Here is a 27,717-nt window from a genome sequence, read left to right on the forward strand (position 1 = left end):
TAAATAGAAGGGCAAGCTTTAAATGTATATTCAGTTTGAAAAGCTCCACAGTGAAAGCAAAAAAAATCACAATAATGCATGTTGTGATTATTTGTAAGCTTTTTTGGATCATTGTTATTGGTGACCTGTACAAAATTTGGTTAGTTCAAGTAGCAAGTTATTTGTGGTGCTATCCTTTAATAATTGCTAATTGCTTTACATAAATCTGCATTTCCCACGTGGGAGATCTCTCCATCCTTCGCCCGGTCCATAGGATTATCCGCATCTCAGTCGGGTGCTTACATAGTTTGGAAGTGATTGACAAAAAAAGGGATTTGGTGGAGATTAAATAGTCCCCCTCCCCCAGTTTGCATCACCTTTCTGCCCTGCCAACATGGACACCTGAGTGATGGCAGCCAGCGCCCTGAGCTGAAATTTATTCTGACCGTCTAATGAAGAAGGCTGGATTCTCTTTAGAGGACTGGCGCAGATTTTTTTAAAAGCTTCTCCCCTCCCCCACTCATCCAGGCCGTCTGAACAGGCCATTTATAAATTGCTGCTTAACGCAACCTCTGCTTTTTCTACTGTCTCCACCCCGTCTCCCTCGAACATGAGCTCACCCCAGACAAGCGGGTTCGGGAGACCAGTTATTGGTTCACTTCGCTTCTCTGGCTACTGACCCCGCCTCTACTTGTTCTCTCAAAACTGGTTAGCTGTCGAAGCGTCATTATGGAGCCGACTTCTCTGTGGAACGTTTTCGTGCCGAACTGAAAGGAAATCTCAACATAGTGATTTTTCGGTTGTATAATATATGAGATAAACAATCATGTTGGACATGTAAGTAAGTAAGAAAGAAGGAAGTATGCTGATGTGTTGGCCTATCTTTAATTTTGTAATCAGGGTTGTTGTTGGCTGCTTTACCATGATGAGTATATTTCTAATTTAAACTTTCACTAAATCCTGGAGTGTCTATGATGTGTGCTTTCTTGGCAAAGGGTTCCAGAAGATGAATAAAAACCTAATAATTTTAAATCATAGAAGTAGGTTATCTGCAGATTTGCTGAAGCTAAGTGTCAATGGTTTTGAGTTATTACGACGTTGCAGTTAATTTGCTGACGATTTTCCTCCCCATCAGTATTTACCTTTTTCAAAATTTTAAATGTTGTCTTAATTTACCTAATTTGGTTTAACATTAACGTTTGTATGGAATAAACTGAAATTTAATATGTTATGTTATATCCAATTTTATTTTTTTTCAATGGCTGATAATTGGTGAGAGACTTTCCTCTGGTTAGTGTTTGTGTTGACCACGTATCATTAAGATGAAAAATTTCTTTACAGTGGATTTGATTCTCCATCCAAGAGGTTGATGAGGGAAGTCATGTGATGAGTTTAGTCGGGAACGAAAAAAAATTTGGGCATCAAGGGATAATGGATAAAGTGCAGTTACATAGAATTTCAGCTGTGAATGATGGAGCTCTAAGGCCTATTCTTGCTGCTATTTCTTGTGTAGAAAGATGGAACTTTTGTAAATAGAGCATGAGCCAGTTAATTGGATGCAAAAATGAAGATGTCTTTACATAACCCACAAGTAAAGTTCATAGTTTTTTTGATTTGTTATTTGTAGTTTTGCTTCCAAATAAGAAACATTACACAGTAATGTGATGTGAACCGTTCACACTTGTCTTGTGGGATCTTGCGAATTGCTTTAGAAACATCTGGGTCTGCTTCTGGAGGAATATAAATATCTAGGTTCCACATGAGTGTTGGGGTAAGGAGAGTAAAGCTAAGTTTGAAGAAAGGACTGGAAATGATGGAAAATTGCATTTGTAATTGTGCTACTTTTTACTGTAGTGAGTGCATATTCAAATCAGTGTTTAAGAGTGGTTTAGAACATATCCAGAGATGCAATGAAATACTGTTGTATTCTCAAATGAAAGCGAAAAAGTTGGAAATTCCCACCCCCCCCAAAAAAAAAATTGATGTTTGTGATTATGATAATAGGATGCTTTTCTGATCTGAAGTCTGTGACCAGTGGTGTGCTGCAGAGATCAGTGCTGGGACCTATTTTGTTTGTGATTTATATATTAACATCTTGGGTGTGAATGCAAGAGGTACGATTAGTAAATTTGCAAATGAGATAAAAGTTGGCGCTGTTATGGACAGCGATTTGAGGTTGTCTAAGGCTATAGAAGGATGAAAAGTTGGGTGGAGCATTGGTAGGTAGAATTTAATATCAATAAGTATGAAGTAATGCATTTTGGAAAGTAAAATAAGGGTAGGACATATAATAAATGCTAGGGAGCTGAGGTATGTTGATGGACAGAGGGACTTTGGAATTTAAGTCCATTGTTCCCTGAAATTGGCAACATGGGTAAAGTGATGAAGAAGTCATATGATTGCATATAATATAAAAGTTGGGATATTGCATTGCAACTTTATCAAATACAGATTGGACTGCACTTGGTGTATTGTGTACCGCTTTCGTTGCCACCCTATAGGAAGGATATGGTTGTGCTGGAGAGAGTGCAGAGGAGATTGGCCAGGATGTTGCCTGGATTGGAGGGTTTTTGTTATGGGCTGAGATTGGATTAGCTGGGCTTCTTTTCATTGGAGCAAAAGAGGCTGAGGGATGACCTGATAAAGACATGTGAAACTATAAGAGACATAAATGGAATGCATAGCCAGAATCTTTTTCTCATTGTAGGGGTATCAAAAACAAGAGGGCATAGGCTTAAGTTGAGAGCAAGGAGTTTTAAAGGGGATCTGATGGGTAAGTTTATAGAGTGGTTGATATCTGGAGTACAGTGCCAGAGGAAGTGGTGGGATTAGATATAGTTACTACTTTAAGAGGCATTTAGACTGACTCTTAAATCGGCAAGGCATAGAAGGATATGGTCCTAACGAGATCAAATCGGCTTGGTGGACAGAAAGGTCAGCATGGACGTGGTGAGCCTATTTTTGTCCTGCACAAGTGTATGATACTTTGATTTAGTAGCATCCTTAGAGGGAAGCTTAACATTTTGTATCCATGATCTTTCATAAATTCCTGAAAAGTGCTAAGTATTTCCATTTTATTGGCTTTTATTTTGAGTTTCCAGCCTTTGTCATGTTATTTTTGTTACTTTATCTTCCTTGATTTTTGAGCAGCAGTTGGGAGGTTTGGAGGCTAAGATTTTACTTTAGTACACCATGATAAAAGCATTGAATTTGATTATTCAAGTCTTCCCATTAATGTCAAAGCTCTGAATTTGCCTTTTTCGAGCAGAATGCAAATCAATATGAGATGTCTGGAAAAAGTGATGGTTCAAGTACAGAATGGATGCAATAGGGGAAAATAAGGCTATCCAATGTTGGAGCCCCTTGGATGACGGAAAAGATAAATTGAAATGCTACAAAGGGAATCTTATGTTGGTTGTCAGTTTCATTATACAGTAGAGAACCAAACTGTATGAAGAAACTGCAGGAGATCTTAAAGGAAGCAAAGAACGAGCATTGGTTTGCAGCTGATGTGAAAGGGACCCCAGAAGTTGTATAGAAACTCAAATAATAGGGTAATCAAAGGAAATGTGAGGCAAATAGCGATCCAAAAGTGATGGCTTCTTCTGGAGACAGCAGCATTCTCTTTTGTGAACAAAGGTTCAATGTCACATTAAAGTAGATAAGAGAAAGTTGGTGGGGGGGGGGGGAATGGGGGGGAAAAAAAAGTGCTCCAAGTAAAGTCTAAATGAGCTCCATTTAATTTGTGAAGCAATCATGGAGGTGACATTGGCCACAGTTTTCCTAACCTCCCTGGATGTGAAACGGTACCAAAGGCCTGGAGGATTGCAAGAGTTGCACACTTTCCTTTTGCAAATCAGAAGGGGTATTTTGATTTGCAATTGCATTGACATTGCAATTACTGATGTCTGCTCAATGGCAGAGCAACTTTTAGATAGAAGAAGAGTGGATGCAGGAAAATTGGGTAATGTTCATAAGCAAAGGATAGTAAAGTACAATTTTGTTTTCGGACTGCATGAATGCAATTGTTCCCTGGGGCTACTGTTCTTTTTGATGTGAATCACAGAATAGTGGTCACAGGTTCAAAAGTCAAAAGTAATTGACTTCTGAGTAAGTTGAGGAGGAAAGTAATAGACTTTAAGAGGACATGAATAAACCAGTGAAACATTAGGTGGATGAAATTTAACCCAGATGGTCATTTTGGAAGGAAGAACAGAGATAATTGTGGATATATGTATATAAATCTTTGGTACAACAAATCAGGAAGTGTGTGTTTGAATTGATACTAAATGTGATGTTTTGATTTATTAAACGAGGCCTAGAGTACAAATGCAAGGAATTTTTTCTAAACCTTAATTATTTATTGGGTCTCAGCTGGAATATATTAATTTTAGCCATCACACTTTTGGAAGGATACCAAGGCCTTAAAGTGCAGGGGAAATGGTAGCATGGATGCAGGATATTAGTAATCTGGAGTTGTTCACTTATAGTAGTGAAGATTAATGGAAATTTTGATGGAGGTGATTAAAAATAATTGGTAGAGGAGTCTGTAATTAGAAGACACAAATTAATGTATTAGTGACTACACAAAAGTGATAGATGGAACATTGTGCAGTTATAATCAAAAGTAGAAATATATCCAAAATTAACATACATGCTTGGAAAAATAATTTTAGGAACATGTGGGCTCAAATTATCACGACAGTTCTTGCAGAAAGAAACAGCCAGTGTAATGGGCTAAATTCTGTATTATTCTAGGAAATACCAATATTGATGCATTGCAAAGTACTTACCAAACAAATTAAAAACCTTTCATGCCATAGATGCAGGTGAATTGATGGTAAATGAGAGAGAATCAGTGAGGATTGGGACTGATGAAAATGCAGACATGGGGAGAATGTCCAAACTCCTTACAGACAGTGGCCGGAATTGAACCCGGGTTGCCGGTGCTGTAATAGTGCTAACCCCTATATTACTGTGCCTGCCCCATATATACTTGATTGGCTTCTTTCTGTGTTGTAAGAAAATATGAAATGTGTGAAATATTTTTTTTCCAGGACTTGGGTATTGCTGGCAAGATCAGCATTTGTTATCCATCCAATAAGTGCCCTTGAGAAGCTATGGTTGAGCTGCCTTTTTGAAGGTACTCCCACAGTGCTATTGAGGAGCAAATTCCAGGATTTAGACCCAGAGATGACAACTTCCAAGTCGGAATGGCATGCAGCTTGGAAAGGAACCTACAGGTGGTGGTGTTCCCATGTGCCTGTTGCCTTTATCCTTTGTGGTAGAGATTGCACATTTAGGAGGTGCATCAGAGCAGCCTGAGTGAATAAGTGCAGTATGTTTTGTGGATTATGCACAGTTAGCTACCAGTAGAGGGAATGACTGTTTAGGGTGGCTGATATGTTATCAGTCAAATGGGTTGCTTTGTCTTGGGATGGTGTTGAGGTCTTGAGAGTTGTTGAAGCAGCATTCATCCCTGTGAGTGGAGAGTAATTCATGCTCCTGATGTGTCTTGTAGATGGTATGAGGATATTGGGAGATGAGTCAATCATCACAGGATGCCAGCCTCTGACCTGCTCTTTTGGCCATGATATTTATCTGGTTGGTCCATTCAAATTTCTGGTCAATGATGACCTCCAAGGTATTAATGGTGATTGTAATGACATTGAATGCCGAGGGTAGATGATTAGATACACTCTTGTTCAAAATAATCATAGGGTCCTAGAACAAAACAGCACGGATATAGGCCCTTTGGCCAATGTGTCTATGCTGCCACAATAGCTAGTCCCAATTTCCTGTGTTCAGCCTGTATTCCTCCAGGACCCTTCCCTCCACATACCTATTCAGTGCTTTTTAAATGATAATATTGTGCCTGTCTCAACCAATTCCTCTCGCCATGTACTCATTACCCTCTGAACGGACGACATTGCCACTCGGGTGCCTTTTAAATCTTTCCCTTCTCACCTAAATCTCCTAGTTTTGGACTCCTCTTTCCAGGGGAATAGACTCTTACTGTCCACCTTATCTATACTTATGATTTGAAATATTTCTGTAAGGTCGCCCCTCATTCCAAGGAATAAAGACCTAGTTTGTCTAACCTCTTCCTATAACTCAGGACCTGTAGTTCTCGTAAATCTTTTCTGCACTCTTTCCAGTTTAACCACATCTTTCCAATAACAGGTTAGATCCTCTGAGATGTTGATGCTCAGGAACTTGAAGCTGCTCACCCTTTCCACTATCGACCCTTCAGTGAGGGTTGGTGTGTGTTCTCCTGACTTTCCCTTCCTGAAGTCAGCATTGGTCTTGCTGCGGTTGTTATTGTGACACCACTCAATCGGCTGATCTATCTTACTCCTGTAAGCGTCCTCGTCACCATCTTGTCTGATCTTGTGTTTACAAGATGTGCAACTATTGGATTGATATTTAAACAATAATGTTGTACAACTGAAAGGTTTAGGAGTTGGAGAGAAGGAGTTAGGGGAATGGAAAATGGGCAGTGGATATTTTCCTTACTTGAGAGCTAGAATTTGTCCATCTTCTAAAATCTTGCCGGGGTAAGGGAAGTGTTTCATATTTTCCGCACCAGCTTTGCCATAGCAAATATTTGAATATCTATCTGGGGTATTCCTGGGTTACTGTGAGGTCCAGCAAGGAGAGACCATTTTTAAGATGTGTGCATCAGTTGAGGAGCTGTTTGTCTTATAAGGACTAGCAGTGTATAAAAGGGAGGCAGGATCTAGTGGAGTGGTCATTTTAAGAGGGGCTCTATTGAGGTTCAAAGTGCTGCTGTTGAGGGCAAAGTGTGGGCTTTGAATACCAGGCTTCGGTGAGGAGGTTGAGCAGAATCAAGGCAAGGCAGGATTTTAATTTTCCTTGAGTTAGAAGGGGGCAGTGATGGCAGTTAGTGGAGAGGTATGCTCCTTGTGGGAGATCAGGGAGAAGTCTAGTGTTTCTGCATGATGACTGGTTCTGCATAGCAGTGGGGTGGAGGTGGAAGAGAGAAGGGGAAGAGCTGCACTGATAACAGACTTGATATAGGGGGATACAGGAGATTCTGTGGTTGCCAACGAGACTCCAGGATGGTATGCTTCCTCCTGGGTGCTAGGGCCAAGGATGTCTGAGTGGTTGCAGAACATTCTCAAGGGTGAGGGGTCAGAGATTGTTGTACAGAAACATGATTGAGGGGTGGGCAAGGCTGGAAGCTCACTGTTCTGGGGCACAGATGCTATGGGGGTGATGGTGGTGGTGAGAGAGGAGGGGCGGTTGTGTTTTGTAATTGGGGAGTACATCACAGCTGTAATTAGGATATTCCTGGGGAATCATCCCTTGAAGCTATATAGGTAGAACTCAGATGGACAGATAGAGTTGTACTATAGCCCCCCCCCCCCCATAGTCGAGGAATTAGGGGGACAAATATGTAGATATCCAGATGGCTTATAAAATCAATAGGGTTGTAATAGTAGATGATTTTTTAACTTCCCCAATATCGACTCGGACTGTCATAGTCCTAAGGGCTTGGATGGGACAGAATTTGTGACGTGAGTCTAGGAAGGATTTTGAAAGCAATATGTTGCTAGAAAGGGGGCAACATTGGACCTCCTATTTGGAGATGAGGCAGGGCAAGTGACTGAAGTGTCAGTGGGGCCTCAGGGATCAGTAACAATAATCACCACAATTTTATTAGTTTTGAAATGGTTATGATAAAAGATGGGATTAGTCTGCAAGTTGAAGTCCTAAATTGGGGCAAGGGTAATTTTGATGGCATTGGACAGGAACTTGCAAAAGTTGTTTGGCAAAGGCTGCTTGCAGAAAAAGGGAGGTCTGGCAAGTGTGAGGCTGGTAAAGGTAAGATAGGAAGAGTTCAGGGCCAGCATGTTCCTGTTGGAGTGAAGGGCAAGGCTGGCTTTAGGGAACCCTGGGTCATGGGGGGGTATTGAGACTCTAGTCAGGGAAAAAGGAGGCAGCCGGGATCAAGAGAATCCCTGGAGTATAAGTGATGCGGGAGTACACTGAAGAGGGAAATTGGGAAGGCAAAAAGAGAACATGAGGCTGCTCTAGCAGAAAAAGGAAAGGAGAATCCAAAGAGATTCTATAAGTGTATTAAGAGCAAAAGGACAACTAGAGAGAGAATTGGTCTGCTTAAGCACCAATGTGGTCATCTACTTTTTGGATCAACAGAAGATGAAGTCTTAACTGAATATTTCTTGTCTGTATCTACCATGGAGAAGGTCATGGAAGCTAGGGAATTTGCAGAAGTGAATAATTATGTCTTGGAACATTATAAAAGAGGAGGAGCTGGCAGTCTTAAATCGCATAAGTGGATAAATTCCTGAGGTCTGACCAAGTGTATCGTAGGACATTGTGGGAATCCAGGAAGGAAGTTGTTGGGGCCCTGGAAGAACTAATTGTATCATCGTTAAACACAGGTGAGGTTCTGGAAGACTGGCAGGTGGCTAATGTTGTTTGTTTATTTAAGAAGGGCTGTAAGGACATGCTGGGGAAATACAGGCTGGTGGGCCTAACATTACTGGAAAAGGTTCTGTTGCAGAATCTATCTGCATTTGGAAAGGCAAGGGCTGGTTAGGGAAAGCACAGCTTTGTGCAAGAAATCGTGTCTCATGATTGAGTTTCTCTTTAAAAGGTGATCAAGGGGATTGAAGAAGGCAGGGCAGTAGACATTGTCTACATTGACTTTAGCAAGGTATTTGACAAGGTCCCTTATGGTAGGCTGGTCCAGAAGGTTAGATCACATGGCAACCAGGGAGAGCTGGTTAACTTAGCTTGATGGTAGGAAGCAGAGAGCAGTAGAACATTACAGCACAGTGCAGGCCCTTCGGCCCATGATGTTGTGCTGACATTTTCCCGCTCACAGAGCCCTCCATTTCTCTATCATTCATGTGTCTGTCTAAGAGTCTCTGCTCCCACAACCTCTGCTGGCGGTGCATTCCATGCACCCGCCACTCTGTGTAAACAAAAAAAACCTTACATCTGATATCCCCCTTATACCTTTAATCACCTTAAGATTATGCCCCCTTGTGTTAACCATGGGACCATTGTCGCCCTGGGAAAAAGTCTCTGACTGTCCACTCTATCTATGCCTCTTATCAGTGGAGAGTTGTTTGTCAGAATCGGAAGCCTGTGACCAGTGGTGTGCCGTTGGATCAGTGCTGGGTCCACTGTTGTTCGTCATCTATTTTAATGATTTGAAGAGAATGTAGTTGGCATGGTCATTAAGTTTGTTGATGACACCAAAATTGGATAATGACAATAGTGGACATTGAAGGAGATTATCTAAGATTAGAACAGCATCTATATCAGTGGAGAAAGGAGACCAAGGAATGACAGATGGAATTTAACTTGGACAAGTGTGAAATGTTGCATTTTAAGATGTTAAACAAGGGCAAAACTTGCATAGTAAATGGCAGGGCCTTAGTGTTGTAGAAAAGAGAGTATAGGTACATAGTTCCTTGGATGTGGTGTAACTGATGGTCACGGTGGCGAAGGTGGTGTTTGGAATGCTTGGTTTGATTGTTCATGGCATTGAGTACAAGAGTTGGGGTGTCATGTTACAAATGAACATTGGTGAGACCACACTTGGAGTATGGTGTACCTAGTTGCCTAGTTATAGGACTAATGTCATTATGCTGGTAAAGGTAATGGAAAGGTTCATAAGAATGTTACTGGGACTGGTGGGCTTGAGCTACAAGGAGAAACTGGATAGAATAGAATAGAACAGTACAGCACAGGAATGGCCCCTTGGGCCCATTATGTCAGCCATAATGCCAAATTAAAGTAAACCTATCTGCCTGCACATAATCCATATTACTCCAATGCCTCCGTGTGTGTGTCTAAATACCTCTTAAATGCCATTATAACTGTCTGCTACCAATACCACTCCTGGCAGCACATTTCAGGCACCCACTACTCTGGTTTTTTTTAAAAGAGAAAAAAAATTTAACCTACACTAAATTTTCTCTCTCTCACCTTGAAGTTATGTCCTTTAGTATTTGACATTTCTACCCTGGGGAAAATGGACATTGACTATCTACCCTGTTTATGTTCCTCATAATTTTGTAAACCTCCTGTCAGGTTTCCCCTCGGCCTCGTGCTCCAGAGAAAATTCAAGTTTGTCCTATGTCATGGCTAATACTCTCTAATCTAGACAGCATCCTGGTGAACCTCATCTGCACCCTTTCTAATGCCTCCACATCCTTCCTGTAATGGAATGACCAGAACTGCATGCAATACTCCAGATGTGGCCTAACCAAAGCTTTGTACAGTTGTAACATGACTTCCTGACTCATGTACTCAACGTTCTGACTGACAAAGGCAAGCATCTTTACCATTCTATCAACTTGCATTGTCACTTCCAGGGTACTATGAACTTGCACTCCAAGAACCCTCTGTATATCAACGATCCTGAGCTTCATTGCCATTTACTGTACATTTTCCCTTTTTCATTTGACCTCCCAAAGTTCATCTCACACTGGCCCGGATTAAACTCTGTCTGCCATTTCTCCACCCATATCTGTAGCTAATCTATATCCTGCTGTGTCCTTCAACAACCACCTTCTCTATCCACAACTCCCATGCATCTTAATCTTCTGGATGAGCTGACCATGAGGGACCTTGTTGAAGGCCTTACTATAATCCACGCGGACAATATAATATTGCTAGATAAGCATATGGAGGAAGTTAAAATGGAGGGATATGTGGAGGGATGGGTTTAGATAGTTTTTAGGTGAGGTTTAAAGGTCAGCACAACATTGTGGGCCGAAGGGCCTGTATTGTGCTATACTTTCTATATTCTATGAATATCCACTGCCCAACCATCATTAATCATCTTTATCACCTCAAAAGACATGACCTGCCCTGCACAAAGCTATGTTGACTATCCCTAATAAGGCCATACTTTTCCAAATGTGAGTAAACATTATCCTGAAGAATCCTCTCCAATAGCCTCCCTAGCACTGATATGATGCTCACTGGCCTATAATTTCCTGGTTTGACTCTATTGCCTTTCTTAAAGGAACAACATTTGGCTACTCTCCAGTCCTCTAGGACTTCTTTGCCTGTAGCTAGAGAGGATACAAAGAATTTGTCAAGGCCCCAGCGATCTCCTGTCTTCCCTCTGTCAATAACCTGGGATAGATCCCATCAGGCGCTGGAGACATATCCACCTTGATGTTTTTCAATGGATCCAACACCTCTTTCTTGATCTCAATATGCCCTAGGTTATTGGCATACTCCACACTGATCTCACTATCCTCCATGTCCTTCTCCTTGGTGAATACTGATGTGAAGTATGCCTACAACCTCTTGCTCCTGGCATAAATTCCCTTCATTAATCTTGAGTGGTCCTACCTTTTCCCGAGCAACCTTCTTGTTTCTAATACATCTATAAAATGCCTTGTTTTTCCTTAATTGTACTTGCCAAGGTCATTTCCCAGCCCTCCTAATTTTCTGCTTGAGTTCTTTCCTGCTTTCCTTGTATTCCATAAGGGCCCTGCCTGATTCTTAGTTTCCTAAACCTTGCATATACTCTTAATTTTTGAGTAAATTTACAACATTCTGTTGTCACGAAAGAGATGCCAGGATGTTGTGTTGCCTCACAGGTTCCAGGGTTGAGGATGCCTTGGAGTGGCTGCAGAACATTCTCAAGGGAGGGGGGGAGAGGGGGGAGGTGAGCAGCCAGAGGTTGTGGTGCACATTTGCACCAATAACATGGAGGGAAGAGGTCGTGTGCAGTGAATATAGGGAGTTAGGAAAGGGACTGAAAAGCGGGACCTCAAAGGTAGTAATTTCTGGATTACTCCCAGTGCCACATGCTGGACAGGGCAGGGATAGAATAGATGTATGTGTAGCTGAGGAGCTGGGGCAGGGTTTTGGGTTCTTGGATCATTGGAACCTCTTCTGGATCAGGGGTGACCTGTACAAGAGAGACAAGTTGCACCTTAACTGGAGGGGAACCAATATCCTGCCCAGGTGGTTTGCTGGAGTTACTTAGGAGGGGTTGAACTAGTGTGGCAGGGGGATGGAGCCAGAGCACCAGGTCAGAAAGTGGAGGGGTTGTTGTCATGATTGATTTTAACTTCCCCAATATAGACTGGAACCTCCTTAGTGCAAGAGATTTAGATGGTGCAGAATTTGTTAGATGCATCCAGGAGGGATTCTTAAATTGATATGTGGATAATCTGTTGTGAAACAGATTTGAGGTCAGAGGCAAGGACTCTGAACACACTTAGAGATAAATAATTTATAATGATTTATTTACAAAAGACAAACGTAGGGAAAGGGTAACTGGAATAACACACCCCCCCCCCCCCATTCATAGCGAGCGTGGGAAAATTACAATGGGGGTAGAATACACACACAACAAACTAGGTACAGACAATCAAGGAAAAACAATACAATACCCGCCACCCCTTGACTCAGTGCAGGTATGGCTGTATGCTATCAGGAATACTAACTAGAATGCTCCCAACCCTTAATGCACACCTCACCAATGATTTCTCAAGCGCCATTTCACAGTGCTTGGCCTGGAGTGAAGCAGGGTGAATCCCTCTGAGACAGAGGCCGAGCCAAGCACATGCGGCACTTTATAGTGCTGGGGGTCCAGCCCAGGTAATTTAAAAAGGCCAATGATTGGGTGGGGCAGGGCCAAACCTTGATTAGCAGTCTTCCGACCAGGTAGGGGCAGTGTTGTCATGTGACAGCCACGACTCTCCACAATACATAATCCAGTGAGATGAGGAGTCATACCGTTCCTTGTGTTGGGAAATGAGCCTGGCCAGGAGAACATTTGGGGAACAGTGATCACAACTCAAGTTTTATGATGGCTATGAATAAGGATAAGTATGGACCTTGTGGAAGAGAATCAAGCTGGAGCAGGGCAAATTACAAGAGTGTTAGACAGGAACTAGGGAGGGTTAATTGGGAACAGCTGTTTTTGGGCAAGACCACCTCTGACATGCAGGGTGTTAAAAGACTAACTGCACAGGGTACAGGACAGGTATCTTCCAGTAAGAAGGACAAGGATGGAAGTATCCTTAGATGATGAGAGAGGTGGTGAATTTAGTCAAGAAGGAAAAGGAAGCATATGTAAGGATGAGTAAGCTGAAATCAAATGGAGCCCTTGTGGATTATAAAGAAGCAAAAAAAGAACTCGAGAAGGGAATTAGGAGGGGTCATGAAAAGTCCTTGTCAAGTAGGATTAAAGAGAATCCCAAGGTATTCTATGTATACGTCAAGAGGATAACTAGGGAGGGGGTAGGACCACTAGTAGAGGACATGTGTCTGGAGGTGGAGGATGTGGGCGAGGTCCTAAATGAGTACTTTGCATTGGTATTTACCAAGGAGAAGGACATAGAGGATAGTGAGATCAGTGTGGAGCGTGCCAATATGCTAGGGCATTTTGAATCGGAGTCCTCGAGCAATACAGCATGGATACAGGCCCTTTGGTCCAATGAGTCCATGTTGACCATGGTGCCCACCTACCTAGTCCCAATTTTCTGCGTTTGGCACATCCTTCTAAGCCCTGTCCCTCCATGTACCTAGCCAAGTGCTTCTTAAATGATACCTGCCTCAACCACTTCCTCTGGCAGCTCACTCCATGTACTCACCACCCTCTGCGTGGAAAAAGTTGTCCCTCAGGCCCCTTTCACCCTAAATCTATGCTTCATAGTTTTGGACTCTCCTACCTTTGAGAAAAGACTGCTATCATCCATCTTATCTATACTCCATATGATTTTAAAAATCTCATTCTCCTATGCTCCCAGGGAATAAAGACCTAGCCTGGCCAACCTCTCCAAATAACTCATTCTCTAGTCCTGGCAATATCCTTGTAAATCTTTTCTGTACTCTTTCCAGTTTAATCACATCTTTCCTATAGCAGGGTGATCAAAACTGTACACAGTACTCCAAGTGCAGCCTCACCAATGACTTTAACAACTACAACATAATGTTCCAACTCCAATACTCGGTGTCCTGACTAATGTAGGCCAGCGTGTTAAACACTGTTTTCAACAAACTATGCACTGGTACTCCTAGGTCCCTCCGTTCCTCTAAACTCCCTGGTCCCTTACCATTGATAATCAGAGTCCTTTGCTGGTTTGACTTTCCGAAATGCATCACCTCACACTTTTCTGTATTGAAATCCATTTGCCACTCCTAGGCCCACTTCCCTAACTGATCAAGATCCACCTGTAATCTATGATCACCACCTTCACTATCAACAACACCTAATTTCATCTCAGCCACAAACTTCCTGATCAAGCCTTGTACATTCGCGTCCAAATCATTAATACAAATAATAAATAACCAGGGACCCAACACTGACCCCTGTGACACACCACTAGTCACTGGCCTCAATTCTGAGAAACAATCTTCAACCACCATCCTCTGCTTCCTACCACTGAGCCAATTTTAAACCCACTTAACAGCTCTCCCTGGATTCCATGGGACCTAACTTTCCAGACCATCTTACCACGTGGGACCTTGTTGAAGGCCTTGCTAAAGTCCAAATAGACAACATCTACTGGCCTACCCTCATCTACCTTTTTGGTTATCTCTACAAAGAAACTCTAAAAGATCCATCAAGCAAGATTTTCCATGCACAAAGCCACACTGACTCTTCCCTATCAGATGCTGTCCATCCAAATGTTGGTACATAAGTCCCTCCAGTAACTCCCCCACTAATATCAGGCTGACTGGCCTGTAGTTCCCTGGCTTGTCCTTGCTACCTTTGTTAAACAAGGGAACAACATTAGCCACCTTTCAGTCTTTGGGAACTTCAGTGGCTAATGATGAAGCTAAAATCTCCGCAAGGGCCTTCACAATTTCTCCTGTAGCCTCCCACAAAGGGATTTATCCACCTTAATGTGCTGTAAGGCTGCAAGTACCTCCTCTCTGGTAATATGAATGTCCTCCAAAACCTCTTCACTAGTTTTCTTGGTCTCTTGAGCTTAATCTCTTAACATCGGTAATACACTGAGGAGAAATATTTGTTAAAAATATCGTCTATCTCCTGCGGCTCAAGACATAAGTGGCCCTGCTGATTACTCAGGGCACCTACTCTCTACCTGACCACCCTATACTCTTAATATAGCTATAGAAGCTCCTAGGATTTTCCTTAACCTTGCCTGCCAGTTCCCTCTCTTTGCCCTCCTAAGTAGTATTAATCTTTTTATAGTCATCAAGGGATTCAGTTGTTTCCTGACCACCAAAACACAGTGTATGCTTCCTTATTCCTGACCAGAGCTGCAATATCTTTCGTCAGCCAAGGTTCCCTAAATTTGCAAGTTTTACCCTTCACCCTCACAGGAACGTTGCTCCTGGACTCTTGGTATCACGCTATTAAAAGCCTCCCACTTGCCATCTGTTCCTTTCCCTTCAAACAGGCTCTCTCAATCCACCTCTGTTAGATTCTGCCTAATTCCTTCAAAACATGCTCTGCTTCTGTTTAGGACCCTAACCTGTGGACCGTGCTATCCTATTCCCTTGTTATCTTAAAACTAATTGAATTATGGTCACTAGAGCCAATGTGCTCCCTGGCTACCACTTCAGTTACCTGTCCTACTTTCTTCCCTAAGAGAAGGTCCAGTATAGGGCCCTCTACATGTTGACTCAGGAAACTTTCCTGGACACATTTCACAAATTCCACCCTGTCCCGGCCCTTAACATTCTGGAAATTAAATCTTCCCCTAATACAGCCCCACTGTTCTTGCAACTGAGCAATTTCTCTACCATCTGCTCCTTAAGTTCCTGCTGACTGTTGGGGGGGAAAGTGGAAGAGAGGTGTATCCTTTGACAATCTTCCCAGTACAGATCCCTGCAGAACACCAATTGGTACAGACCTCCAGCCAGAATAAGTAGCATAGCCCTGCTAGAGTGACACTCCTTTTTTTTGGTTCTATGTTCTATCCATATGGCTTCACTGGATGATCCACTCAGAATGTCATCTTTAAGTACTGCTGTTGTGTCCTCCCTTTTTAATAAGGCAACACCCCCTCCTCACTTGTCTGTACGTCTTTCACACCTGTAGCATCTGTACCTTGGAACATTGAGCTGCCAGTCCTGCCCTTCTCTCAGCCATGTTTCTGTTATGGCTATAACACAGTCCTCAGAGCCAATCCTCACTCGGAGTTCATCTACCTCACCTTTTAAACTTTGAGATAAGAAGTAGTGTTGGGTCCCTAAAAGAACATTTAAGGTGGATAAGTCCCCAAGGCCTGGTTGGATATACCCTAGGTTACTGGGAGGCAAGAGATGAGATTGCTGGGGTACTGACAAGGATCTTGGTGTCCTTTGTAGCCACAGGCAAGGTCCTGGAAGACTGGCAAGTAGCTAATGTTGCTTTGTTATTCAAGAAGGGAAATGGGGATAATCCTGAAAACTATAGACTCTGTCTATAGAAGCTATTGGAGAGGATCCTTAGGGATAGGATTTGTGATCATTTGGAAAACCATGGTACGCTTAAGGACAGTTCAGGATGGCTTTTTGTGGGGCAAGTTGTACCTTACTAACTGATATTTTTGAGGAGGTGACAAAGGTGATTGAAGATAGAGCTCTGGATGTGGTCTATGTGGATTTTAGTGAGGCATTTGACAAGGTTCCTCATGGTAGGATCATCCAGAAGACTAAGATGCATGGGATCCACAGTGACTTGGCTGTTTAGATTCGGAATTGGCTTGTCCAAAGAAGATAGAGGGTAGTGGTTGATGATACTTATTCTGGCTGGAGGTCCGTACCAATTGGTGTTCTGCAGGGATCTGTACTGGGAAGATTGTCAAAGGATACAGTGGGATATAGATCAGTTGCAGATATGGGTGGAGAAATGGCAGATGAATAAACTGGTCAAATTGAGATGTTGGACTTCGGGAGAAGAAATGTAAAATGCAGCAGAAATGATGAATGGTTTTAATGAGTCAGTGATTAACTAACTCCCACCCTGGGAAATTGACAACCCCTCGGGACCATTCTCTAGTGTGGAACGGGCTGCCACCTGACGTGGTAAACGCGGGCTCACTCTGAAATTTTAAGAATAAATCGGATAGATACATGGACGGGAGAGGTCTGGAGGGTTATGGACTGGCTGCAGGTCAATGGGACTAGTGGAATAAAGTTTTGGCACAGACTAGAAGGGCCAAATGGCTGTTTTCTGTGCTGTAGTGTTCTATGGTAGTGCACAGTTAATGGCAGGATCCTTAATAGTGCTAATGTACAGAGTGATTTTGTGGTCAAAGTCCTTAGCTCACTGAAAGTGGCTGCACAGCTTGATAGGGTGGTGAAGGAGGCATGTGGCATCTTGCCTTTTCATTGGGGCATTGAGTTCGAGTTGAGAAGTGATGATGCTGCTTTCTAAAACTCTGGTTGGGCTGCATCTGGAGTATTGCATTCAATTCTGGTCGCCCCATTATAGGAACAATGTGGAGGCTTTGGAGGGTGCAAAAGAGGTTTACCAGGATGTTTCCTGGATTAGAGAGTGTTAGCTAAATGGAAAGGTTGAACAAACTTGGATAGTTTTCCCTCGAGCGTCACAGGCTTGTCAGGTGACCTGACAGAAGTAGATAAAATTATGGGATGCATAGATTGGGTAGTCAGTCTTTTTCCTAGGGTAGAAATGTCAAATACTAGAGGGCATAGCTTAAAGGTGAGAGGAGAAGTTTGAGGCAAGCTTTTTATTAAACCCAGAGAGTGCAGGTGCCTGGAATATGCTGCCAGGGGAAGTGGTAGAAGTAGATACAATAGCAACATTTAGGAGGCATTTTAACATGTACATAAACAGGCAGGGAATAAAGGGATATAGACCATGTGCAAACAGATGGCATTAGTTTAAATTGGCATCATTGGCACAGGCATAGTGGGCTGAATGTATTGCTCCTGTGCTGTACTGTTTTATGTTCTGTGCCATCCCTCATTTATGCAGTGATGGTGCATTTGATCAATAATTTGACTCCCTGTCTTTGTTCAATCCCTTTCCCTTCTCATGCCTGAAAGTTTAGTATTCTAGAATATTTGATTGCTAATCCTGCCATCCTTTCAATCATATTTCAGTGATTGGAACAATATTTGTATTTCCACATGCTAATTAGTGCTCTTAAGTTCATCTGTTGTACCAGTCAGGCTCCTTGCATTAAAATAGCAGCAATTTAGCTTTCCAGTCTGTTCTGCCGATTGTATGGATTTTTTTAGGGTCGTGGTTGTACAGCATGGAAATGGGCCCTTCAACCCCACTTGTCCATGCTGAACAAGGTACCTACCTGAGTTAATCCCACTTGCCTGAGTTTGGCCCATATCCCTCTAAACCTTTTCTATCCATCTACCAGTCCAAATGTGTAAATTTGACTGCATCCTTCCCCCAACTGTACACCTACTGTGTTCCATCCCCCTGCCAAATTATTTTTTTACACTTCGCCAAAGCATGACCAAACCTCTCAGCAGGGATATTGGACACATTCCAGTTCTGGTGCAACCTATACTGCATGAACAGATACTGTCTATCTCAGAACCATATTGGGGGGAAAAGCAACACTTTTTCAGTCTAATAGTTTGGTTGAACTTCTTCATGAGGGCAATGCCTGAATGTTTCTTTCTGTGAGGGGCTCTTTTACCACTATGTTTTGAAAAATTATGCATACAAGGCTGTTGATGTTGAAAGCCTTTTATCCTGCTTACTTTTTCTGCTTCCACTAGGAGGTCTTGTGCTGAACTTGTACTTGTATTCCTTTCATGTTCTCTTTGTTCACAAAGACTGGCCTGGTACGACCTTGCATTGAATGAATAGAGGAAAACAAATCGCACGGACTTGATTGCAAGGATATGTTGTTCTGGGATTCTTTTGTTTAAGTAGATGTTCAGTGCTGTGGTTCACGATGAGTGCATAAATGACTTTGCAGATTTTTATGTCTTTCGAGTGCTTGAAAACTGCTATAGATTCAGATTACTGTTGAGTAATTGGCAGGGATGAAGGTTAGCACAGTAATAGTTTAGAATGCAGATTTGCATTTTGTAAACTGCTTAGTCATTAGTTTCACTGGTGTAACTGTGAGAAGATCTGGCATATTAATGCAGCAAAATATTTACTTTAAAGAATTTCCCAATTGCTTTTGTCTGGTTAGCTTACTCCCTGAAAGAAAATAATTGCTATGTGCCCCATCCTCAGAATCCTGCTGGAAGTAGTAATAGTGTAAACTGTACACTTGCATCTTTGTTACATTTATTATTTACTTCATGTTTGCAAAGAGCTGAAATTAGAACATTTGTGCTAGTAGATTTTTAAAGTGTTCTGGCAAAACATGGAGCAATTCAGTGCTAACTTAAAATTGCAGTCTAGCAGATTTGAACTGACACATCTGATTTGTGCTATGGCTCAGTGAGTTGCAGGACCATAATTGCAAAGGAAACAAATTCTGGAAATGGAACAGTTTTGGTTTCTGATGGCGATTTTTATTTTGTGTACAGATGCTGTCTTTTTTCATCGGAGCACAAGCCCATAGGCTGAAAATATTGCTGACACCTCTGGACTCTAAATGCTGGATCAAGTGGGCAAAAGAATGGCAGATGGGATTTAACTCTGACAAGTGCAAAGTGATGGATTTTGGGAAGTTAACTAGACATGCATAATGAAGGATAGGGCCCTAGGGAGTATGGTAGACCAGAGAACTCTACAGGAATGAGTACCGAGTTCCCTGAAAGTGGTGACATGGATAGATAAGATCTTCTGTGAGGAAGAAAGACAAGGATGCAAGTTTAGAAACCTTGGATGATGAGATGTTGCAAATTTAGTGAAAAAGGAAGCACATGTAATGTTTAGAAAACTGAAATCTGACAAACCTTTGAGGAATATCAAGGAAGCAGGACAGGACTTAAGCAGGGAATTAGGAGAGCTAAAAGGGGCAAAGGAATGTCTTTGAGTAGGATTAAAGATGATCCCAAGCCATTTGATACTTGCATTTAAAAACAAGAAGGTAACTAGGGAGAGGTTAGGACCACTCGAGGACAAAGGAAGGAATTTGTACCTGGAGCCAGAGGAAATGGGCAAGGTACTAAACAAACTTCAAGGAGAACGACGTGATAGTGAGATTGGAGGATGGTGTGGTGGTGGTATGCTGATATTGTAGGGCATCTTGATGTTAAGGAGGTTGTGTTGGGGCTCTTGAAGAATATTATGGTGGATAGATCTCTAGGGCCTGATAGGATCTATCCCAGATTATTGAGAGAAGCAAGAGAGGAAATTGCTGGGGTCTTGACAGAGATCATTAGAACATAGAACAATATAGTACAGGAACAGGTCCTTCAGTCTATGATGTTGTGCCCAAACTAATTAAGCTAGTAATTGCCTAACTAAACTAATCTCTTCTGCCTACACAACGTCCATATCCCTCTATTCTCTGCACATTCATGTACCCACCTAAAAGCCTCTTAAATGCCTCTATTGTATTTGCCTCCAGTACCACCCCTGGCAGTGCATTCCAGGCACCCACCACTCTGTAAACAAAAAAAATTGCCCTGCACATCCCCTTTGAATTTGCCCTCCTCACTTGAAATGCCAGACATCTTGACCCTGAGAAAAAGATACTGGCTGTCTACTCTACATGTGCTTCTCATAATCTTATAAACTTCTATCATTGATATCAGCCTCTGATGTTCCAGATAAAACAACTGAAATTTGTCCAACCTCTCCTCATAGCTCAGACCCTCAAATCCAGGCAGCATCCTGAAATCTGTTCTGCTCCCTTGCCAAAGCCTCCACATCCTTACTGTATTAGGATGACCAGAATTGCAAACAATGCTCTAAATGCAGCCTAACCAGAGTTTTTCAAATCTGCGACATAATGTCCTGACTCTCGAAATCAATGCCTCAACTAATAAAGGCAAGCATACCATAAGCCTTTATCACCCTATCAACCTGTGTAGCCACTTCCAGGGAGCTATGGACTTGGACCCCAAGATCTGTCTGTACATCAGCACTGTTGAGGGTCCTGCCATTAACTGTGCACTGTCCCTTTTACATTTGATCTCCCAACATGCAACATCTCGCACTTGGCTGGATTAAACTCCATCTGCCATTTCTCAACCCATATCTCAACTGATCTATACTTTGGCAATCTTCTACCCTATCCATGACTCCACCAACCTTTTGTATCATCTGCAAACATACTAACGCACCCACATTTTCATCAAAGTCATTTGCATGTATCAAAAACAGCAGAGGTCCCAGTATGGACCCCTGCAGAACAGCACCTGTCACAGAACCCTAGCCAGAATAAGAGCCATCATCCAGTACCCTCTGTTGTCTTTGGGCAAGCAAATTCTGAATCCAAATGGCCAAGACACCATGGATTCCATGCATCTAAATCTTCTGGATGAGCCTTCCATGAGGGACTTCGCCAAATGCCTTACTAAAATCCATCACCTTTGTCACCTCCTCAAAATTCTATCATTAATAAGATATGACTTGCCCCACACAAAGCCATGCTGACTGTACCTAATTAGTCCATGGTTTTTCAAATGTTCATAAATCCTACCCTTAAGGATCCTCTCAAATAGCTTCCCTTCACTGAAATGAAACTCAACAGTCTAGTGTCCAGGATTATCCCGATTTTCCCTTGAATAACAGAACAACATTAGCTACTTGTCAATCTTTGCCTATGGCTAGAGAGGACACAAACGCCCCAGCAATCTCATCTTTTGCCTCTCTCAATAACTTGGGGTGTATTCCATCAGTCCCTGGGGACTTATCCCCCTTAATGTTCTTCAAGAGACCCAACAATACCTCTTTCTTTATCTCAATGCCTTGGCATATTTGCATGTTCCACACTGATCTCACTATCCTCCACTTCCTTCTCCTCAGTAAATACTGATGCAAAATATTAGTTTAGTACCTCGCCCACAGTCCTTTGACTCTAAGCAGTGGTCCTACCCTCTCCCTACTTATCCTCTTTCTCTTAAGGTGTAGAGTGCCTAAGGATTCTCTTCAATCCTGCTTTTCAAGGACTTTTAATGGCCTTTCCTGGCTCTCCTAATTCCTCGTTCTTCTCTGCTTCTTTATAATCCTCAAGACCTCTACTTGATTTTTAGCTTCCTAAACCTTGCATACACTACCTTTTTCTTCCTGACTAAATTCACCAGCTCTTTCATATTCCTAGGTTCCCTTACTTGCTGTCCTTGTGCTTCCTTCTAACTGGCATATATCTGCCCTATACTCCATGTAGTTGGTCTTTTAAGCATGCAAGGTCTATACTACTAATTCAAATCTATTTTTAAAACTTGCAGAGTCATGATCACTGTTTGCTAAATGTTCCCCAACTGAAAGGTCTGTCACCTGGCCAGGCTCATTTTCCAATACCAGGTCTGATATGCACCCCCCCCCCCCCCCCCCCCCAATTGGACTATCTACATACTGATTTAAGAAACCCTCCTGAATACACCTGATGAATTCTGCCCCGTCTAACCCTCTTGCACTAATGAGGTCTGTCTATAATTGAGAAATTGAATTCACCCACAATAACCCTGTTGTGTTTGCACCTTTCCCTAATCTGCTCGCATATTTGTTCCTCAATGTCCGGGTAGCTATCTGGGGAGGGGTCTGCAAATATAATTCCATCAGAGTGATGCACCTTTCTTATTTTTGAGTTCTATCCATATAGACTCAGTGGATGTGGTCCATTACGTCCCCCCTGAGTACAGCTGTGATATTGTCCCTGATGCAACCCCTTCCCCTCTACCTTCTAAAATATTGAAACCCTGGAACATTAAGCATCCATTCCTGTCCCTCTCAACCAAGTCTCTATAATGGCCACAACATCATTGTTCCATGTACTGATCCATGCTCTCAGTTCATCACCCTTGCCTGGAATTAAAATAAACACACTTCAACCTGTTCATCCCATCGTGTCTATTACCTTACTCCTGCTTGTCCTTTATAGACTAAATGTCATTACCAGTCACTTTCCTCTCAATTCTTCCACTTTCTAACCTGGTACTCTGGACCACCTCACTAAAACTCTCTGCATCCTGGATGATTCCAAGTATGTTCAACTCCATCTTCACTTTCTTAATGCAGTTATTGTATCCTTTTCATTCACAGGTGAGGTCCCAGAGGACTGGGGAATACCCAGTGTTGTTCCTTTGGTTAAGAAGGGCAGAGGGGCAAACAAGGAAATCATAGGCTGGTGACCTTCACATCAGTATTGGGAAGTTATTGGTGAAGATTCTTGGGGATAGTATCCTCTCAGACCTGGAAAAGCATCAATTTATTGGGGATAGTCAGTATGGCTTTGAGGGGAGATCATGTCTTACAAGCTTGATTGAATTTTCTTTTGAGGAAGTGACAAAGATGATTGAGGGCAGGGCAGTGGATGTTGTATACATGAACTCCATTGAAGTTTTCGGCAAGGTAGGCTGATTCAGAAAATCAAGGGACGTGGTATTTATGGAGACTTGGTGGATTGAAAATTGGCTTGGCCATAGAAAACAGGGGAGTAGAGGAGAGGTGTTATTCTGATTGGAGGTCTGTGACCAGTGCTATTCTGCAAGGATCAGTGCTGAGATATCTGCTGTTAGTGATGTACATAAATGATTTGGACAAAAATATAGGTGGGCTGATGCATAAGTGTGCAGATGATGCAATAATTGGTTGAGTTGTGGATAATGAAGGTTGTCAAAGGATACAGCAGAGCATAGACCAGTTTTAAATGTGGGCAGAAAATGGCAGAAGGAGTTTAATCTGGACAAATGTGAGGTGTTACATTTTGGGAGGTCAAATGCAAGAGGAAAGTGTACAGTGAATAGCAGGAACCTTTTGGACCATTGATGTACAGAGAGACCTTGGGTGCAAGTCCATAGCTCACTGAGAGTGACAACACAAGTAGAGGGTGGTAAAGGAGGCATGTGACATACATGAAGCATGCTTCATCAGTCAGTGTATTGAACATAAAAGTTGGAAAGTCATGTTGCAGTTGAATAAAACTGGTTTGGAATACTGTGCAGTTCTGGTTGTCGCATTACAAGAAGGATGTGGTGGCTTTGGAGAGGATGCAGAAGAGAGATTGCCTGGATTAGAGAGTATTAGCTATGAGATGTTGGACAATATCTGGAAACTTTGATTGTTTTCTGTGGTGCATTGGAGGCTGAGGGGTGACTATTTAGAAGTATGTAAAACTTAAGACTGGCATGGATGAGTTAGATGAGCAGTCTTTTTCCCAGGATGGACACGTCAAATACTAAAGTTTATAGTGAGAGGGGGAAATGCTTAACGCAGATATACAGGGCAAGATTTTGTTTTGCACAGAACAGTAGGTACCTGGAATGCTGCCAGGGGAAGTCGTGCCAACCAAGATGTCTATCTGAGTGAATCCCACTTGCCTGCATTTGGCCAATACCCATCTTGTTTTTTTTTCCAATCCATGTACCTGTCCAAATGTCTTTTAAACATTGTATCACATTGAGAGTGGCAGATAAATTAAAGGATAGTCTGGTGGGGTGGATAGTGAGGACAAGGGATCCCTGTCCTCGTTCTAGAGCTGTGGGAGTGAGATCTGATTGCCTTGCCAACTAATTGTTGCAGAATTCATTGTGTGGATATTCATGCATGGATGTAAAGGAGTACAAACAGAACTAGGATCATGGGAGTTGAAACTTGGCACCTAACCTGATGTGCAGAATTCTGGTTCCAAATTGTTGCCCATCTATTTTGAGATGAAATGCTAAGTCCAGTGTAATAGCTTTTGTTCCAATACACTCTCACTCCAGGCTTTCTCATTTGTTTATGCTAGAATAGTCCAGTGGCATTGCTACATGACTTTTGAGGTTGTCAGCAAAAATAGTATAAATGAGGCTTTGTTGAATACAAAGTACTGTTTTCATTTCCTTAACCTGATATGAAGTTCATTAGCCCTGTCAGCCTCTGAAGCACTGGCAGTAATTGAAATACCAAGTTTAAAAGGGAATGATTTTTCTATATATAACTGTATTTCACCTTAGTGCTAGATTTAAGAGATCCAACAGAATATTTGCACATTGTTATTTGTAGCAGCATGAATTCAAACAACTAAAAGCTCTAGATCTATCTTATAGGCTGCTTCCTGACAAAAGAGCTTTGGTCAAAGGTGACTAGAGTTTTGTGGAAGTGGTAGGCCTGGTTTTCATGAAGAGCTCCACAGGGTTTTCATGAACAGCTCCACAGTTGCCTTGAGCGTGGTTTGTCATTGTCTTAACACTGGCAAAGCTCAATGCTCAGTCTAATCTTTTGCTGAAGGAAATAGTCATAGTGTGTGGAAGCAGGCCTTTCAGTCCTACATATCCATGCTGACCAAGATGTCCATCTAAGCTAGTCACATTTGCCTGCATTTGGTATTGGTTTATTATTGTCACTTGTACTGACGTACAGTGGAAAAACTTGTCTAGCATACCAATTGTACAGGTAAATCATTACGCAGTGCAGTTACATTGAGTTAGTACAGAGTGCATTGAGGTAGTACAGGGTAAAAATAATAACAATGCAGAGTAAAGTGTCACAGCTACAGAGGAAGTGCAGTGCAGGTAGACAATACAGTGCAAGGTCACAACAAGGTAGATTGAGAGGTCAAGAGTACATCTCATCCTATAAGGGAACCGTTCAGTAGTCACAGTGGGATAGAAGCTGTTCTTGAGCCTGGTGGTATGTGCCCTCAGGCTCCTATATCTCTCTAAACCTTTCCTATCTATGTAGCTGTCTAACCTTGTAGTAGTAGTAGTAGTAGTAGTAGTAGTAGTAGTAGTAGTAGTAGTCTCGACCACTTCCTCTGGCAGCTCCTCCCATATATGTACCATGTGGAAAATGATGCCCCTCGGGTTCCTATTAAATCTTTCCCCTTGCCTTAAACCTATGCCCTCTAGTTCTTGATTCCCCAGCCCTGGGAAAAAGACTATGCACATTAACCCTATCTATGCCACTCATGATTTTCTACACTTTTCCTATGCTCCAAGGAATAAAGTCCTAGCCTGCCCAACCTCTCCCTGTAAACTCAGACCCTCGAGTCCTGGCAACCACCTCATAAATCTTTTCTGTACTCTTCTAGCTTAATTACATCTTTCCTATAACATGGTGACTAAAACCATACTCAAGTGTGGCCTTACCAATGTCGTGTATGACTGCAACATAACCTCCCAACTCCTATGCTCAATGCCCTGAATGAAGGCCGGCATGCCAAAACGCCACCATCACTACACTTTCAGGAAACTATGTACTTGTACTCCTAGGTCCCTCTGCTTGACAACACCACCACCACCCCACCCCCCCCCCCCCCCCCCATGCCCTACCGTTCACTATACAAGTCCTACCCTGCTTTGAGTTCCCTAAATGCAACACTTTGCACATCTGAATTAAACTCCATTTGCCATTCCTTGGCTCACTTACCCAGCTATTAAGGTTCATCTGTAATTCCTGATAACCACTTTCACTGTCTACAATGCCACCTCTTTCAGTGTCATCTGCAAATGTACTAACCATGCCTTGTACATTCACCAAAATTGTTCATACAGTTGACAAACAACAGTGGGCCCAGCACCAACCCCCAAGGCACACTACTATTCGTGGGCCTCCAGTCCAATAAACTTCCCAAATCACCCTTTGCTTCCTACCCATTCTGTATCCAGGTAACTAGCTGTCCCTAGATTCCATGCGATCTAACCTTCCAGAGCAGCCTACATTGCAGAACCTTATCAAAGGCCTTACTGAAGTCCATATAGACTACACCTACCACCCTGCCCTCATCGACCTTCTTGTTACTTTTTTAAAAAAAAACTCAATCAAATTCATGAGATTTGCTCTCCCATGCACAATCTATCCCTAATCAATTAGTCTTTCCAAATGCATGGATATCTTTTCCCTCAGAATCCCCTCCAATAAATTGCCTACCACGGATGTTAGCACAACGCTATTACAGCGCCAGCGATCGGGGTTCGATTCCCGTCGCTGTCTGTAAGGAGTTTGTATGTTCTCCCATGTCTGCGTGGGTTTCCTCTGGGTGCTCCAGTTTCCTCCCACATTCTAAAGACGTACGAGTAGGTTAACTTGGGGGTTTAAAATGGGCGGCGCGGACTCGTTGGGCCAGAAGGGCCTGTTACCACGCTGTAAATAATAATAAAAAAAGATGTTGGGCTTGCTGGTCTTTTATTCCCAGGTTTTTCTTTGCAGCCCTTCTTAAATAAAGACATAACATTAACCACCCTCCAGTCCTCTTGCACCTCATTCATTGCTAACAATGATGCATATATATCTCAACCACCTTTACTATAATGTGGACTATCCCCTAAGACATCCCCATGAACTTCCCTGCATTCACTAGTATTCATGCCTTTAGGCTATCTCTTTAGAAGTAGGTTTACATTCCAGAACCTTACTCATATCAATGGGTCTTTTCAAACTCTCCGAGAGGGCTGTCAACATAATAACTTGTTGATTCAGATGATCATTTTGCTGATTTATATCTTCATATGTAGCAATAGGACCTCTACTCCTCCAGGAGGCAGCATTGCTGCCTTCCACTTAATATTCTCTTCAGGATTCAATATGGCATGATGGAGGGAAAAGAGATCTTGGGGTTGTGCCCCGTACATGGTCTGAGTAGATTGTATATAATTTACAAATCCAACTGGATCTTTGTTTCTATCTGGGGCATGATGGGCTATTAGTAACATCTCTTGGGGTTTCCCTGGGGTATAAATAGGGTGCATTCTAGCAGCAGGGTTTTT

At 42.4% G+C, this 27,717-nt stretch overlaps 1 protein-coding gene across 5 annotated transcripts in view; it reads left to right on the forward strand.

Annotated features, from left to right (window-relative positions):
• Positions 1-27,717, forward strand: part of trim2a (tripartite motif containing 2a) — a 221,913-nt gene that overhangs the window by 47,883 nt on the left and 146,313 nt on the right. Inside the window, exon 1 of one of the 5 annotated variants that reach the window (XM_052039411.1) lies at positions 314-820. The exons of 2 other annotated variants lie outside the window; for them this stretch is intronic. The gene's annotated coding sequence lies outside the window, so the exon portion shown is untranslated. Of the gene's footprint in view, positions 1-313; positions 821-27,717 lie in introns of those variants that run through there. 2 more of the 5 variants (XM_052039362.1, XM_052039430.1) reach the window with 2 other exon arrangements.

The sequence above is a fragment of the Pristis pectinata genome, chromosome 2 (assembly GCF_009764475.1).
Source record: "Pristis pectinata isolate sPriPec2 chromosome 2, sPriPec2.1.pri, whole genome shotgun sequence".
In the NCBI taxonomy this organism is placed as follows: Eukaryota; Metazoa; Chordata; class Chondrichthyes; order Rhinopristiformes; family Pristidae; genus Pristis; species Pristis pectinata.